Source organism: Centruroides sculpturatus, unplaced genomic scaffold (genome assembly GCF_000671375.1).
Source record: "Centruroides sculpturatus isolate CEXI.00-Female unplaced genomic scaffold, Cexi_2.0 scaffold563, whole genome shotgun sequence".
Lineage (NCBI taxonomy): Eukaryota > Metazoa > Arthropoda > Arachnida > Scorpiones > Buthidae > Centruroides > Centruroides sculpturatus.
Genome location: NW_019384723.1, coordinates 220,599 through 239,808, shown reverse-complemented (window position 1 = coordinate 239,808; position 19,210 = coordinate 220,599). Strand labels below are relative to the sequence as shown.

General features: G+C 32.9%; 1 long non-coding RNA gene across 1 annotated transcript; it reads right to left on the bottom strand.

Moving 5' to 3' along the window:
* Positions 1-16,069: 16,069 nt before the first annotated feature.
* Positions 16,070-17,413, bottom strand: LOC111628053. The gene is made up of 3 exons (XR_002757113.1): positions 17,373-17,413; positions 17,240-17,285; positions 16,070-16,168 (listed from the first exon to the last, which is right to left on the bottom strand). It is a non-coding gene; the product is annotated as an uncharacterized LOC111628053 (long non-coding RNA).
* Positions 17,414-19,210: the final 1,797 nt, after the last annotated feature.

Genomic DNA, 19,210 nt, shown 5'->3' with positions numbered 1-19,210 from the left:
GATTTTAATTTAGATAAGAAAATAATCTCATATGGGAAATGATCCCTATTGAGTTAATTAACAAATTAATTTCCTCATCTTATTAAAACTAACGGATACTAATGACGTAAACAGATTTATTCAGCTCACAGAATAGAATGCCCTTGTTAATGGCAACTTTAGTTACGTTTTTACAATGTTGGCCTGCTGCCAGTTGTTAATACATATCACGCTTCCTACAATTGCACACAAAACACCAGAAGTTCAAAATTAAGTTGAATGGAATGATTGTTTTTCCTCTCCAGAGTGAAAAATTCCAATTTTACTAAATCTTCTAAGGGTTATCAATGTTTATAATGGGGAATTATTCAGTTAAAATTCACGTTTCTCGTAAAATAAATATTTATTGGAGTTTATGTAGGAATTATTCTTGGAAAAAAATTAACAAAAATAGAATTAAGAATTCAATTTAAAATTTCCTTAATTTATTATATTTAAATTACGTAATTTTTCATTCATCGCAGTGGCGAAATATTATTATTTTAAATGCATAGAATTCGGAAGAAAATTGAATGTAATGAAGTGAAACTGTTATTAAAAGGCTGAAATTAGAACATGTAAATCTATGAGGTATGGCTAGTGCTGTGTATGAAGGGTAAACACTTGAATATTGTGTGTACACGCGTATAAGTGCGCTTGTCACAATCTTTTCCTTCACTTATTTATATCCAAAGGTAAGAAGTGGGACCATTCCTGGTTATTTTACTGTCTGTTGTAAATATCAGAGAGAGAAATCGTGACTTCTAATTCTGTCTTTTGTGACTTCTAATACTGTCTTATGATATAAAATGGTATAAACTGTCTTGATTTTGAATTATAAAAGTCTGTTTCCTGTTCTTTTTTCTACAAAAATATGTAGCTGAAGGGGAGGTTAGAAGGCTGTACTCATAGGTGTAGCCTTAAAGGATGGTGAAAGAAAGGAAGTGGAGGGAAAGAAGTTTGGTGGCGGAAGCCAGAGGGTGAAAGAAGGGAAAGGGGAGAAATAGGTAGCTAATTGTACAGATATATAAACACTTATGTTTGATTGTTAAGTTATGGCAATGCAACACTTGGACGATCTGCCTAGGGAGATGCCTTCCGGGAGGTCATTTTGAGGGAAACTGGCCCCTATTTAGGCGTTACAGACGTGGAGAAAACCCGGAAAACTCCACATGGCCAGCCTGTCCGAGCGAGGCGCGAACCCTCAACCGAACTCCCAGTGTTCAGGGTACGGCCACTGGTGGGGCATACAATTATGAAAACCTTAAATATAAAATTTTTCGGAAATGGAATGTTGTCTTCCAATTAAAGAGGTCCTGCACTTACGGTCTATTCTATAATTTAATATTATTGAAGTATAAAACTTAAAGCTCGAAATTTTTGATATTTCTAGCATATATTTCTCTATTATTATAGTGTCCACTCGGCCACTCGTGGACACTACTGAACACTGTAATGGGCTTGTGCCTAATGACAACTGCTTGGCCGCATGGAGTTCTGCGTGTTTTTTTCACGTGTCTAACATCTAAATAGGGGCCATCTTGCTTATCATATCAATCCGCTCCAAATCAACATCAGTGCCGGTATTAAACCAATTTAATTTGTTTAATACCTCAAGAAACTAACTTAAAAATCATTCAGTTTCTAAAAAAATATTCTTAAAAGTTTCATAAGTTTTTCTTTAAATTTTTAGGTGAGGCTTTAGAACTGTCATTGCGGATTTAATGATTAGGCAATTTACATATATAAGCGTGTTTAAGTAACGTTCATTGCAATTCGTGTAACATTGATTTATATTTATTATCTGTTTTGCATATATAGCAGTTTTTAAGGGTTTTCTTTTTTTTATTGCTGCTACACCAACTGAATTTTATATTTGTTTCTACAATTGAGTCATACCTGTTAAGAAATTCTCTTTCTAACTAAAAGACCAATAACCGGTTTAATGCAAAGGACAAAACTAGAGAAGTTTAAACTCAATGTAACTTTCCAATAACGGAAATTAGCACAATTTCTTTACACTTGAAAGGTCAATAATCCCGTGTGATGATACATTGCGAAGTTGCAATCTTAAAATCAGTACCCTGTTTGCTACAAAGAGTGATGCAATAACAATTTACTTTAATACTGAATATATTAGGAGTGCCGTGTTGGAAGTAAGTGATAAAAAAGATAAAAATAAAGTTATGTATTGCAAAATGTGTCATTTTTAAAGCTTATATGTCTCTAATACCGTATCGAAATATCGAAACTTATTATAGAAATATAAGCTTTATAAATGACGCATTTTGAAATATGTGGTTCTGTTTTTTGTTGGAGATTTACATAAATTTGCTATTCTTGTAACCAAATAGATAACACTACTGGACATTAGTGGTTGGTCGCGGGTTCGCGCCTCACTAATGGGCCGGCTACGGGGAAATGTCCGGTATTTCTTCACGTATGTACTACGTAAAAAATGGTTTCTTATAGAAAAACCTCCCGGGAGATACTCCTCTATAAGTTGCCATGGGATGGGATGTGTTGTATTGTCACATCCCATTGTACTAACCAAAGTTAACCGAGACCTGGAATAACCTTCGAAAATATCTGTCGCCCAGAGTCGGAATTCTAGAGTGTATGAGTAAATAGAGAGGTTGAGGCACACGTTTTAAACGTGTAAACGTGTACGTGTGACGTTCGGCGCCGCTTTCCCGTAAGCCTAAAAGTTTGACGATGGTGTTTGGAATGTCGAGCGTGATTCCACCGACTATCCAAACATCATTATCAAACTTTTAGGCTTACGGGAAAGCGGCGCCGAACGTCACACGTACACGTTTACACGTTTAAAACGTGTGCCTCAACCTCTCTAATATATTAATATTGACGTCGGANTCCAGTGACTGAACAGTTGAAAAATTCCAGCTGGTCTTCAACAATTTACGATCAATGTCAATGTTCTATACTGAGAGCAAGGAGATTATTTTGAAACGATAATTTTATTTTAAAAATAAAGGATTATATTTACGTTATAACAAGTCTCATTAGTTAATTATCACACGGTGTATGTTACAAAAGTTACTGAAAAAGAATTTTGTTGATAAATTCAATATGTACAGGGTGTTTGTAATTAAACTTCACGTTTTAGAAAGATGTAACTCGGGAACTAGTCAGTAGAAAACTTGCGTAAGCACGGCAGACTCCGTAATTACGCAACAGCGAATGAAAGGAAATGATATACAGAGCTTACGGGAAAGCGGCGCCGAACGTCACACGTACACGTTTACACGTTTAAAACGTGTGCCTCAACCTCTCTAATATATTAATATTGACGTCGGATAGATGAATGAACGTACTCAGTTAATCAATATCGCGGTAAGATAACGTTATCCTGAATGATAGCTTGCCTAAGTTATTGTTACAATTCTTTCTTGATTTTATCTGTGTTTTTAATTAATTAACAAATAACTAAAATGAGAAATGTGCGAGAAATTTTTTTCTAGAGTATTATCGGTGTTATCTTTTAATCCATTTTACTATAAATAATTATTTTGCAACTATGATTTATACACCTATTAATATTACTTAGAAAACTTTGAATTTTTAAGTTACATACTAGCCAATGAGGTAAACAGCCTGCTAGAAGGATTCGAGTTTAAGCACATTGAATTCTGAGATATTTTTGTGGGCATTTGATGACGTGACATATTCCTCACCGGTGGTTACCTCAATGTGGACACGAAAGCGGGTCCTCTTAATTTCCTCAGAACAATTCAATGACTATAAACATAGAAAGTGGCCCAAAAATTAGGAAACCGAGAAATATTTTGAGATTACTATAAAACTACTGATTGGTTGTTGTGGCACGTAGTGTTTTCTCAGTTTCCTTCACGTGCCTAAAACTTAATAGGAGCCAGTTTCCTGTAGAACATTTTCCGGAGATGCATTCCTCTTGACAGATCTCCCACGTGTTGCGTTGCTGTATTCCATGAAACCAACCCATTTTTAAATGTATCTCGGCTAACTGACTATCTATTAAATGCACAATGAAAATATATTTTAAAGTATAAAACAATTTTGCATGTTATCCAAATTAGGGTGAGTAGAATTACAAGTACAACCAATAGCATAAGTAATCCTTTAAACTAGTTACATCAGTTCGAAGTCCCTGTTTAATACTCGTAATAAATTATGCTTTGTGTTCTTTATCTGTTTAATTGAATGAAGAAATTCTTTGCATTTCTTAAGTTACCAAAATGACCTTTTTGTTTTACGAGTGTGACATTGATTATAATTATCATGGTAGAAAAATGCGATAAAAGATGATCAATTACTTAATATTACGTAACATGATATCAGGAGGAGTTAAGATATCCTGTACTAGTTTCGTGTTACATATTTGTATTGTACTAATTCTTGAATTGCTCAAAGAAATAAGTAATCTCTGGGTGGATCCTGGTTCGAGTCCGGTTGGAACGTGAGAAATTTTCAGTGATGTTTCCTGGAAGTGTCTTTAACACCTGGCATCTTTCTTTTGGGCCTGGCCGAATGGGTGGATGATGGGCGGATCCTCAAATTTTCATGATTGGTTTGGATTTCTGATCTCGAGTTACGTTAGTAGAAAAACAAATTTGTTGAAAGTGTCACATGTCAAAAACTCCCTACCGAGTTAGTACCACGTGATATCCTGAAAACAATTTGTTTTGCAACTCACGTAACTTCAGAACAGGAATCTCGGATGGACATGTCAGGTTTCATGTCTTAAAACAGGTTCCTTCAGAGCTGTAATTTATGGGTCTATTATGAAGGTTCTCTTGGTGTCAACAGAATGGAAATAGTTTTAAACAGAGTATCACATTTACAATATCCCATAATAGTAGTAATGCTATTGTTATATGGGTACAATTATTATAAATAAACAATTTAATTAATTACAGGAATATTAATTACGTCGTTCGTGTATCCTATATTTTTCCAGACTAGTAACGGCTGGATGATCTGTTTATCATCTGTCAACCATAGTGATAGTGTCTCATAGATCTGATAGAGCAAAATGTTTCGATTATTTGGAAAAAAAAAGTCTATGTTGAATTCGGCCATTGACTTTGGATATTTGAGTAAAAACTAAAGATTTTACGGAAGCTAAAAATGAGATAAATAAGACAAGTACAGTTTTTGAAGTGTGTAAATAATAATTATACAATGGGTCTTTTGCTAATGGGTAATGTTAAATTGATAAAGATTACTTCAAAAAATAATGTAGGTTGCACTTAATTTATGCACAAGTTTGTTTGGGAGATGGCCTATTGCATGGCTCAAATTTTATCCATTTTCAACCAATCATGTTTTAAATAAATGATTGGTGGAACGAACTAACTTGCGCCATTTTGACCATTAAAGAGCGCTCTTTCCAACCATCGGTCGTGCAAGTTTGAACATGCAGTTTCTCTTTTTATGACCACTTTATCATGGCGTCAGTTAAACGAGTGTAATATATAGTGACAGGAAGAAATTAAATTTTGTTTAGTGATGAATGTTCCAAGTAGGGCACAAGTTTTCTGATGGCATGCTCATTTACAGGAAAATCAAGAGTCCTTTGAGGTAGAGATACACAGCCGGGTCGCCATTTGTAAGGTTATAGAATTCGCCTCCTACAAGACAACGGTTAATGTTGCATATTTAAATTGTTTTGTCGCCATAACGAGCATCCAGTGACTGAACAATGTCCCAGTTGAAAACTTCCAGCGCGTCTTCAACAATCTACGATCAATGTCAGTGTTCTATACTGAGAGCAAGGAGATTATTTTGAAACGATAATTTTATTTTAAAAATAAAGGATTATATTTACGTTATAACAAGTCTCATTAGTTAATTATCACACGGTGTATGTTACAAAAGTTACTGAAAAAGAATTTTGTTGATAAATTCAACATGTACAGGGTGTTTGTAATTAAACTTCACATTTTAGAAAGATGTAACTCTGGAACTAGTCAGTAGAAAACTTGCGTAAGCACGGCAGACTCCGTAATAATTATGCAACAGCGAATGAAAGGAAATGATATACAGAACAACAAGTATATGAAATTACTACACACTATAGCAATATCAGAATAGATTTTTAAAAATTTTTTATATAGTATAGACACTCGCTAATCCGACCATTCCATACAAAGATTGTTGCCGGATTATTGAGTGTGTATAGATTAAATCCTGCATAAAAGACGAATAACGTGACCCTTTCCCTTCAGTACTGATTCTCTTTTTTGAGGGTAACAGGAAAATATATCATGCTGAAGTGCAATACTGTACACAGAAATGAAACCCGCAAATAAACAATGTGTGACCTGACTAACATTTTCATAAAAACTATCACAAAGGCAATCACGCTGGAAGATATGGGCCCACCAGTGGCTTTCCCTGAACACTAGAAGTTCGGTCGTGAGTTCGCGCCTCGCTAAGACGGTGGAGTTTTCCTGGTTTTCTCCATGTCTGTAACGCCTGAATAGGGGCCAGTTACCTTTAAAAAGACCTCCCGGAAGACATCTTCCCTAGGCAGATTGCTCAAGTGTTTGCGTTGCCATAACTTAACAAACAAACTGGAGGACATGCCGTATAACGGTTTATTTTTTTTAATGACTTGTGAGCACTAAGATTGGCCTTACTTTATCGCTAGATTTATTACACCACCACAGGACCACAAATTAGACTTAGAAAAATACTGTTTTATTTCACACTCTCTAATTTGTGGTCCTGTGGTAGTGTAATAAATCTAGCGGTAAACTAAGGCCAATATTAGTGCTCACAAGTCATTAAGAAGTCTAGACAAGAAGCGTATCATAGTGTGTTTTTTTATTTTTCTGGCTGCATATATAATAGATATATATGGCGATCGGTCAAAAAATGATCTCCCAAGAATTTTACATGTTTGGACTTAGGACACCTTAAAATGTCGAGAAAAGCAAAAAAAAAATTGATGTAATTTCTGTATATATGGATGGTTTGTGTGTTTGAAGCTTAACAACTCCTGTGCTTTTTGTAGAAAATTTCTGAAAGTTTGCGGGGTCGTTTGTTTATTAGAGGGTTTGATGCTATTAAATTTTTGTGGTTAAAGATCGAGAGGATGGGGAGTTAAAGAAGATTGTGTGTATCTCCAGTAGAGTTGGACTTAATGACGATTTTATTCGTTATTAGCATTTACAATTTTTATAAAACTCATCCCTACCCTCAAAATTAAGATTTTTGCCATTTTATAATAGTTAAAAATAATAATAATAAAATTTTTAATAAAATTGATAACAGATGGTGCCACTAAAATTTTAATTGTTGCCAGGAAAGTTGAGCAACTCGTTGCTGGTTTATTTTTACTGTTTATCACGATGACAATGCACTGGTTATTACATTATTAATACAAGTATTATAAACAATGAAATTAAATCGACAAACTTATTTCTAAACAATAACAAAACTAATTCAATAAAACTATATAAAAATGGTTACAGACTATAATGTAATAATAATAATAATAATAATCAAGGAAAATGACTATAAAAGTCTTCAATTCTAGATTGACTCTAATCTTAAGATATTCTACCTTCTAAATACGAGAGAGAGTTTACAAAAGTACTATTAAAATACCTCTATATTATTCTTGACTTGTGACATTCCTGTCTTTTGAGCAGAAGTTCAATCTATAAAGTATGGCACTAAGTTAAAGACTGGAGGATACTGAATGATGTGCTGTGCACGTATCCTTATTTATACTTTTTTTTTCCAATAGAGATTAAGGATTGAAACTAAATCAAACAGATTTATCATGACTGTGTGTCATGATGAATCTATTTGATTTAGTTTCAATCCTTTAGTCATGGGAGATAAAATTTTTTTTTAATAACTGACTGTCAACATATGAAACATTTGTTCCTTGTTCTCACTGATTGTTAGCTTTGATAAAAATCTCGAATTANATAAATAAAATAATTAAAACAAAACTATTTTAATAAAACTATATAAAAATGGTTACAAACTATAATATAATAATATTCAAGGAAAATGACTATGAAAGTCTTCAATTCTAGATTCACCTTAATTTTAAGGTATTCTACCTTCTAAATACGAGAGTTTACAAAAGTACTATTATAATACCTCCATATTATTCTTGACTTATAACTTTCCTGTCTTTTGGGCAGAAGTTCAATCTATAAAGTATGGCTCTAAGTTAAAGACTAGAGGATACTGGATATGTGCACGTAGTATAGTACGTATCCTCTATTTATACTACTTTTTTTCCTCCAAGAGAGATTAAGGATTAAGATCATCTGACTGTGTGTCATGATGAGTCTTTTTTGTTTAGTCAGCCCTTTAGTCATGGGAGATAAAATTTCTCTTGGGAGCTGCCTGTCAACACATGAAACATTTCTTTGTTCTCTCTGATTTTTAGCTTTGATAAAAATTTCCAATTATTATTTTATTTAATTAATTTTTAAAAGATTTTCTATAATTTCTTGAATATTCTTGCAGACTATTCTCAGAATCTCACACAACTATAGTCTGTGCAGCGAAAGAATAGACATGAGTTAGCCTGGAAGGGTCTATCATGAAAGGGATGGAAGGAGACATGAAAGTTGGGGAATGGATCTGATCTCTTTCAGTTGTTTTGAGTTTTACATTTTTGAAACGTTTCTGCACTATCTGTATCATAAATAACTTTATAGCGCTCTCTTAATCACTTCTACTTAAGTAAAGGCAAACAAATACTTGTGACTGTATCTTCCTGATAAATAGTAAGCATGAATTACTAAATGTACTAAGGAATTAAATATCAAACTCAGCTTCTTTTAAAACATTTAATAAACCTTTAACACCTTCTAACGCTGAGAATATTTTATTTAAACACAAACGTTTTCAGCCTAATGAAATAGGCCATCATCGGGTGAACTGGCATTCGAACGTATTTCAAAATTGTATTAAATGGAACGTTCGATCATTATAAATCAAAATTAAAATTAACAATTCAATAACCAAAAATAAATATACTAAATACATTGAAGCCATAACAAAATAATAGTAATAAAATAAAGCGAAATAAAACATATAAAATAAAATAGATACATAAAAATTAAATGCATACAAAGATACATAAAAGAGACATCACAATATAAAGGCAGATAGGGACTAAGAATTTATATATATTAATTTTTCTTTTATGAAGAACTTCCGTGCAGAAGCTAATCCATCCGCATCTCTTGCATTGATACAGCCGTACCTTAATTTACTTTTATAGATTTCAATATTTTCACGTTGCAAAGCCAATGATGGGGACCGCATAGTGTTGAGAAGAGTATACAGACAAAAGAAAGGAGTACCTATGGGTAGCCCGATGTCAGGATTGTTATGTGAGCTTACTTATAAGCAATTTAGAAAAACACGTTGTTAATTAATCGATTCAAAAAGGACATTGTATTTTACAAAAGATATGTGGACGATGTGGACATTATTTGGAGAAACAGCAAGAGAATACACGAGTTCGTACAAGCAATCAACAACACCAATAAAGATGGTTTGAAACTTAAGCTGGAGCAAAAGAGTCACGAACGAATACATTTTCTAGATATTGATATACAATTAAAAGGAGATTGTATAACAACGGGTATTTACATAAAACCAACACACAGTCCTCTTTATATACCAGCAAACTCAATGACCCGTATGGATACAAAATGTCAGCGTTTCGTGCACTCATTAGAAGAGCGTATTCATATTGCTCTAATTTGCTGGACAGGATTAAGGAGATTAATAGAATCAAAGAAGTAGCTTCAAACTTGGGTTATAGAAAAAGTACAATTGAAAGGGTAATTAAAAGTTTTGAAAGAGGTAAAAGGTTAAGAACACGAACAGATCAGTTAAAAATCACCAAGTTCACGTATAATAAAAGCATCAAAGACATAATGAAGCAAGTTTCAGACAAAAAGCACTCCAAAATTGTTTTAAAAACAGCTCCTAATTTGTATAGCATTCTCAGAAACGACAAGGACAAGCTCAAAACAGAAGAAACAGCGGGCGTGTATAAAATTCCCTTTGAAAACCAACAGCTAGGAATTAAGAAGGACTATATTGGAGTCACAAGAAGAAATTTGGCTATTAGGCGTAAGGAATACAAATATGACATTAATAAAGGACACTGCAACACGGTTTTGTCACGTATGGCACAAGCGAAGGCTTCTGAGGTTAAATGGAATGAAGCAACTATTCTCAAGACCATGCGATCCCCATCATTAGCTTTGCAAGATAAAAAGATTGAAATCTATAAAAGTAAATTAAGAGATGGCTGTATCAATGCAAGAGATGCGGATGGATTAGCTTCTGCATGGAAGTTCTTCATAAAATAAAAATTAAAATATACAAATTCTTAGTCGCTATCTGCCCTTATATTGTGATGTCTCTTTTATGTATTTTTGTATGCATTTAATTTTTATGTATTTTATTTTATCTGTTTTATTTCGCTTTATTTTATTACTATTATTTTGTTATTTGGTATATTTATTTTTGGTTATTGATTTGTTAATTTTAATTTTGATTTATAATGATCGAACGTTCCATTTAATACAATTTTGAAATACGTTCGAATGCCAGTTCACCCGATGATGGCCTATCCAATTAGGCTGAAAACGTTTGTGTTTAAATATTCTCAGCGTTAAAAGGTGTTAAAGGTTTATTAAGTGTACTAAGGAAGTCTAAGGCCCTCTGTTTGGGGTTCAACGCCACACACGATTTAGTAGTAAGTTCAAAAACCAACAAATGAAGCTAATCTGGTTCATTCTACTGTTAGGAACGTTACGAAATTTTCAGGTCTGGTCTGTGGGCCTCGACTCTACTGTCCTCTACGAGAGGCGTGGCCCACACGTTCGGCCACGCCTCTCGTGGTGGGCCTGGCCGAATGTGTGATGGACAGCATGGTAAAACCTCTTAGTGTCTACAAGGGCGAAGAGTTACAAAAAACTAGAGAAGGAAATTAAAATTATTTCCATTTATATCTATGTACTTGTTGTTACCCACGACTTCGCACGAGGGGGTTTGCAAGCATTTATATTCAGTATTTCAACAACCATAGTAAACATCTACCGCTGAGAATGATGAGAATTGCCGAGAATCAAACGAACTATTTTCAATTTGATCAATTTTCTGGAACGTTTACAATCGTTCTATAATCGAACCAATATACAATAACAAATTCGAATTTAAAACGGTTCGAACGTTTTCAAAATCGAAATAAATAACAATTCAGACATTATTATAAATATTTTTATCAATTTAATACACCTAAGTACTCAATAAAGACTAAACATAGTTGAAAACAAAAAATCGCATCTAAAATACTGTAGTACAGTAGAAACCGTTCTTCAGGTTAAGGCTTAATCCTCTCCCTCTCCCCCCACGAAGGAATTTCGAAAAATCCCTTCTTAGTGTGTGTTTTCATGACGTACCCTAACTGTGTACAAAATTTCACCTCTTTAGGTTCAACGGTTTGCTCTGGGCGATGATGAATGAATCGGTGACTCAGTCAGTCAGTCAAGACAAGTAATTTTACATATTTACATAATACGATTAGAATTATGAAAAATGAAGGTCAAAGGTTAAATAAAATTTAAGGTATTTTCAACCAAACTTTTAATAATAAAGTTCTTTACACTTGTATCGCCATCTGTTTGCAGTTATATTAAATAACAGACAAGAAATTAAAACTTAAAAATTTCAAAATGCTCTTGATTTTTCTAAATATTGAGAGTAGAAATTTATTTATATTATTAATTAATTAATTATGTTATAAATGAATACCAATAGAAATTAGTATTTATATTAACATTTAGGTTTTTTCTTGCATATTTTAAAGCAAATTTTGAATTTTTAAAAGTGAAAAGTCTCATCGAATAGAAATTCCTTGTCTTTTTCTTGTTGTTTTTAATATTAACATTAAAAAAATAAACTGTCGTGACATTTTTACTGATTAAAAAATGTTATTAAGCAACAGTAAATTGTAAAGGTATTGCGTATTTAAACGTTTCATAATTCTAAGTTTAATATGAAATTTATGCAACATTAAATACACACTACTCTTTTAAGGGTCAGTCCACTTGTTACGTGTGCAGTGTTTGAGCCACTTTTGACTCTCCCTTTTTATTTTGTACGATGATTTACTTTTGACAAACCTCCTCCCGCTTAGTTACGTATACGATAGTTCATAGACCCTCCTGACATTGTAAAGTTACTTTAAAAATTCTGTATTTTCTGACTGGTAGATTATTCATGTGTCCAGTAAATAGATTTGTAAGAATAAATCCGTACGCGACTAATAACACTAAAAAGCTCATATAGACAATGCCCACATCCTTTCCTATCCGGTACAATACATTGATGACTTTGGCAACCTCTCTCTTCTTATATATGTACACGTAATTAATGGACGGTCCCTAAAAGACAGAATTTAATAATAATATTAATTATTCAATGTATTATTAACTGTATTCACTGAAGAAGGAACGACCGCTTCCCTCTAATCAATGGCTGAGTGGATAAAACTACTAAACACTTGTCGTGGGTTCGCGCTCTTATTAAAGTGGAGTTTAATTATAATAATAGTAATACAACATCGTTAATTGTAAGAAATAAATAATAATCATTACTTGCTACTTGAAATATTGTCAACAAATACCATGTATGTAACAAACTAATGTAGAGTAAGCATGTACAGTACAGTACAGTACTGCCGGTCGCTAGTTGTTTGTTGCAAGTGGGCAGAACAGTAACAATCTTGATTAATATGATACATTAATCTGTGAACCAAGTGTGGTTTTTACTGTACAACGCATACAATACACGCATGTAAAATCCAGTAATCCGACACTGCCGGTTCCATATACGTCGGATTAAAGAGAGTCTGCCGTATTTTCTTTTTATTATTTCCTAAACACCATAGGACATACCTAGATTATATCAATATATTATTAAAATGACCACACCAAATAAGTAATTATTTCGCAATTCTTGCTAATATGACAGTACTTTTCGGATATTCCGCATATAATAGTATAACACTTAAATTTCATTTAGATTAAATTACATTAATGTTGTTCTTTCGAGACACGATAGTTTTTCTTTTGTAATTTGGCGCCGGCCTGAACCAAATTTTCTACATCACGTGAATCTTTTCTGCCCGTCTACTGCGTAGTGTATATGCATGTGCATTCGAAAACACAAAAACAATGTAATATTTTGAAAAATAAAACCATATTTTAATTATATTTATTTTAATTTATTTATGTACATGTTATATTTAAGTAATTTTGTTTTAAAAACCTTGTAATTAGAAAAAACAATTGAATTGAAACAATGCTTTAATAATAAATATGAAGTAACAATGAATCTCTTTTGTTAGAATTATTTTATTGTGAAAAATTCATCTCGAAGTTTAATGTTTGTTACCAACTTTTTCTATTACTCGTACATGAATCTTCACAACTGAGAGATAAGTGTAAATCCAATTTTTGATCATTGCAAGAGTTATTATTAATGTGAAATCTTTTCCTTTTCAGGTTTCAAGTCGTCCAAAAAGGAAGTACTGTATGTGTCCATAATTAGCGTATTGCTAATGGATTACTTATGATTTTACTCTTATTTTATATACGGACTTTCAGGTAGTGCGTTGTTCGGATGATGCATCATTCTAATGCGTAATAATAGTTTTAGACAAAGTTTTGAATCTCTGTGTTGTGGAAATGGGGCGATTCCAGTTTTTCCCGTAATGTGGATGCTGCCTAGACATTACGGGGTTTCTGGACAAACAAAAAACCCACGGAGAAGGGTGAGACCTTGACGATGGTTCCGTGGCTTAAAATAGAATTTATTTTCTGTCACTAACTTCACCCGGTAGAAGGAATGAGAAATATTTCTAAAATGTATTTTTTTCCACATTTATTCTTTGTGCTTAGCAGTGGTAGTGTGAATGAAACAACTAAACTCTGCTATTTGGTCGTTGGTTCGCGCCGGGACAACGGGCTGGCCAAGTGCATTTACCGTGTTTTCATCACCTTTCCTACATTTAAATTTTAAACTCGTCAAAATTATACGTTTATGCCGTACAACATATTTATAGTTTATGTATATTATATTATAAAATTAGATAAGGAATTGCTGAAGAAAATTTTGGGTGCAGTCTTTGTTTCGACATAGAAGTATCAAAATTAGGGCTTCGAAATATATGGTATGTGTAAATTAAATTAACGCGAATCGTTTCACTCTACATCTGAACAATGTTCTGTTAAAAATATACAAATATTTTTTAATTTTAAATGTTTATTTATATGAAGATTTCTGTTTATATTTCCGTATTGCAATAAATTCTGTTAAATGTGTTTTACTTATGTGAGAATCTAAATATTTTAAGCTGAAATATTCTAAAAATTACATAGAAAATTGTTTAAAAATTAAATATTATATTTCAATAAATTTTTTTCAAAGCTAAAAATCAAAGCGAACAAGGAATAAATGTATCCTGTGTTGGCAGTCAGTTCCCGAGAGCGATCTTTATCTCCCATGACTAAATGGCTGACTAAAGCCCAAAAGACTCATCATGACACCCAGTCAGATGATCTCTAAGCTCTATCTCCATTGGAAGATCTGGAGAAATTGAAAAGAATAAATAGGGGATACACGCTAAACCCAGGGCACTTCAGGTCTTCAGCGCCTCAGCATGTCCTTGTTTAACTAAGTGCCATAGTTTCTCATACAAGTAATTCCGCCTAAGATTATGAATCGCATAAGGCAAATTATCACAGATGTGATATAATATAATATCGTTTGTAAACTCTCTGGTCATCTCTCATATTATGGATTATTATAGTATTAACGCTTTCCAGTTTAGATGCAATATTTAGTTATTTTAATTTTGTATTTTATTGTAATTATCTATTAAATTTTGTTTTTATTAAATCTTTTTTATTGTTTTAACATGGTCTCATTCATGACTCGAATCCGAGCAAACAGCCTTTCCGCTTACTCGCGACCCTTCCATTCGAAATTCCTCGCGAACGAATGTTAGCGTGCCTAACGCTATAACTAGGCTGGTGTCAGGAAAAACAAACCTGCACGGGTTCATACGAATTTCTGCTCTTTAACAAGGTCAAGCCATCCTTCGACTCCGCCGGCTAGTCTTACAGACTAGTTGCCAACTAAGTGGCATACGAATGCTATCAAAACTCCATGCCCCCGGCTAGCCCACACTTATTTCTGAAAACTAAGGCTTTAATTATGGATACAAAAATATTTCAGAAACTCCTCACGAGGATTATGAAACTATGCATCCCATTTCGGCATTAAACACGATCAGACTGTGATTGGTGTTTGACAAACAGCACCATCGGTGTAAAATGGGAAAGCGAAAACTCGTGCGGATTTAAAATAAATTTCATTCGCCAAACCGTGATAATTCAGTTAAATTTTAGAAACCTCCAAACAGTGGTAAACCACTAAACAGATTCGCATGTAAACACATGCGAATCTGTTCAGTGGTGTTTCCCACTTTCACTGAACCGGATGCGAGTCTGGGACGAAACACCAGAGGGGTTGCACGTGTAGTGTCAGTCATTTACCGTTTCCCGAGTTTTCTACACGTGTGTAACAATTAAATAGGGGCCGGTTTCCCAGAGAAATTTCTCCAAACAAATAGGCTTTCACCCGTTGGCTAATCACCCTCGTGTAACGATGTCTTTAGCTAACCAAAAGAAAACCAAAATCATTAAATCGAACGTGGCATATAAAATTTAAACGGATTAAAACTTTAAGTCGGTCTTTTTAAAACATTTAAAGGTTTGAGTCTTTGAAACTTAAAAATTCCTATAACTTTTTCAATTCCCAATTAAAATTTTCATAGGAAATTTTTAATATTTTACGTTATTTATTATTGTGTTAAGGTACTGTTTTTAAATTTTTTTGTTAATAATTGAACTATTGAAATCAATGTGGACAAATTCAAAAACTCATAAACATAGAAAAAAATAAATAAAACAAATTATTTATTAATTGATTACATTTTCAAAAATTAACATCTTGATTAACATAAATAATTAAAGTTTAAAGTATTCAGATCTTTCATTTTCCAGCTTTGGTGAATATGATATTCCTGTAGAAAAATTAAAAGATAAAGAGCTATTTATTGTGAAAACTTCACGATGCCGGTTGCAATTCTTAATTACATTTATAATAATTTATTTAAAACATAAGCTCTCCGCCTGAAATTAATAGTGGCTTGCCCCTATACATCATACTTTTCCTCTAACAATAGAGTTGCGAACATAATGTATCTAACACCTTTTTAGGAAAACATATTTGAGTTAAAATGTGTTACGGTCCAAATTGAAAGCTTTTGTATCCTCTAGCCCATTTGTCTAACTCCATTCTCGAGATTAAAGAAGGAAAGTCAGATAGATGATTTTTACGACGATAAACTGAATCAAATCCATTTTAGGTTGAGTGAATTGATGACATTTTCAACAGAAATATGTAAATAAATTTTGTGAAAATCCCGAAATAACTGGTGAGTATCAAGACTGAAGTATTCAAACTATAAATAAAGTAGACAATATTAGAATTTCTATGCAATTTTACCGAAAGGAATCCTTGTTTAAAGAAATCTATTATCTAGCTCACAATATCGATAAGGATTTAGCTTAAATTCTTCAATTCCTTCGAAAAACGTATAAACAGTGTTCGACTGTTTTTTATATCGTTAAACAAAATAATATATTATTTATATAGATTTTAAGGAGTTGAAAACAGAGGAGACAAATATATTAAATGTATATAAATATATAATTATGATGTAATTTAAAAAATACACCTATAAATACCCACTGTTGTCCGTCTGACTGTCTTTCCTTAATGTCGAGAACGAAGATAGAAAGATAACAGAAGAGAGAAGGTTTGGAAACCTTAGGTGAAAAAGCCCGAGTAAGTATATAATTAAATTTCCGCTGCAACACAGAAGTCACGTTATTTCAATTCAAAAATTCCCCCCCCCGAAAGCAGTTAATAGATGACCGGCATGGCTTTACTGATGGCAGAAGAAGTATGATGTACAGGGGCAAAACACTACTAATTTGAGGCGGAGATGATATATTTTAAATTTAATAAAGTAAAAATATTAAAAATTCATAACAAATAATTGCTCGTATTGTAATATAGATTTACTTACTGGCTTTAATCATAATGACGATTTTCAGAGTAAATTTTATTATTAACTGAAATATTAACAAACACGATATAATCAAATTATTGTATAAGAAAATAAAAATAGCTTACTGTTCATTAAGTTAATGCTTACTTACAGTGGATGCGTATTTGCTGTCACCCTCTTCGTTAGTATGCTATAAATCAACTGTTTTCTATAACTTGTTGCACGTTTATATAGATATTGAATAGCGTAAATGATTGTAAAACCGAATTTATGTCCACAAGCGAAAACAAAAATACCTGTCATAAAATCAAAAGTTTGGAATTTGTAGTTTACACAGCTTATTTTCACATTGCTATAGTTGAGGAATTGGGTGTTGTAGTTTCATTTTTACTTTCCTGGCTATTATATATTAGAAGGAAAGAATGGAAATCGATCAAAAACTGACCCCCCCCCAAGATTTTTACATTTCTCAGATTTTTACATTTACAGATTTTTACATACTCGGGACCTTAAAATGCAAAAAAAAAATTCGGGTTTCTTCTGTACGTACTGTACATGTTAGTGTGTGTGGGGACACAGTTTCACTCACTCTCTTTGAAGCTTAATAACTCCTGTGCTTTTTGTCGAATATTTCTGAAATTTCGCAAGGAGGTTTGCTTATAAGGGTGAGATATTCTGTTAAATTTTGGTGGTTAAAAATCGAGAGGGTGGGAAGATAAAAGTAGTCACGTGTATCTTCAGTAGGACCAGACTTAGTGACGATCTTGCTTGTTATTAACATTTACAATTTTTTTTTATAAAACTCATCCCTACCTTCAAAATTAAGCTTATTGCCATTTTATGATAGTTAAAAATATAAAATGTTTTTGTAATAAAATATGATAACACACAGTGAGACCAAATTTTGCCGAGAAAGATAAGCACCTCGTTGCTGAATTTTTAAAAATGAGAAGTTTTGACCATTATCAAATACTAGGCCCTATAATTGTAGGTTTTAATTTAAGTACCAAACTGTTTATTGGTCACTTCTGCATGATATAATCTAGTCAGAATTGCATTTACAAGAACGTAATCTGAATTTTTTTTAGACTTAAATTACTGTGTGGTGCAGGCATAAATGAGGTCTTTCTACAAACCTATTACGAGGTCGATCAGGCAGACAATGAGGAAACTGTGAGATGTCCGAGTTTACTCCGTCCAGAAAATTATGAACATATTCAGAGCGATAATCTGATTCTTTTATTGTCTTTCTCACCTATCAATCAAGTAATCTCAATTGTTGGGCTGCAATTTAAAAAAATTGTACATCTATAAATTCGCACTGTGGGTCATCTGTCTGTGTGTCTGCCCTTTTTTTTTAATCTGGAGAACGGTGTTAGGTAGATAAAAGTCGCGAGCAGATATGGAAGACTTAGGAGCAGGAGGCTCAATTAATTTTATACGATCGTCCGGTCTAGACTGAATGGAGTTACATGGATGATCGGCACGACTCTGTTGTTATCAGGAAAAGTATGACAAACAGGGGCAAAAATTTGAAGTAGAAAACATATATTTTAAATTGAATAAATGAAGAATACGATTAAAAATTGCAGCACTGCATCCTGACGATGTCACAATAAACAATTGCTCGTTGGCATTACACTTACTCTAAATATGGCAATTCGTTTAACAACTGATTTCATATACAGTAGAGCGTCGATTTTCCGAAAGTCAATCATCCGAAACGTCAACCATCCGAAAGAATTCCAGTCGGCAAATTTAAATTTTCGCCAGTGCTATGGTGCTTCAATCTTTGGCTATGTCTTGGGCTACTCAAATATTTTACTTTTTTGGTACTAAATTAACATCTGAAGTATAATTTTTTATTGTTTTTATATTTTTCAATATATTTATTTTGTTTGTACAAAATAAAAAAAATAATTTTTAACGATACAATAGTCTTTGTTAGGCTTAACATCGACGAAAATCCAACGCGAAGCGACACGCAAC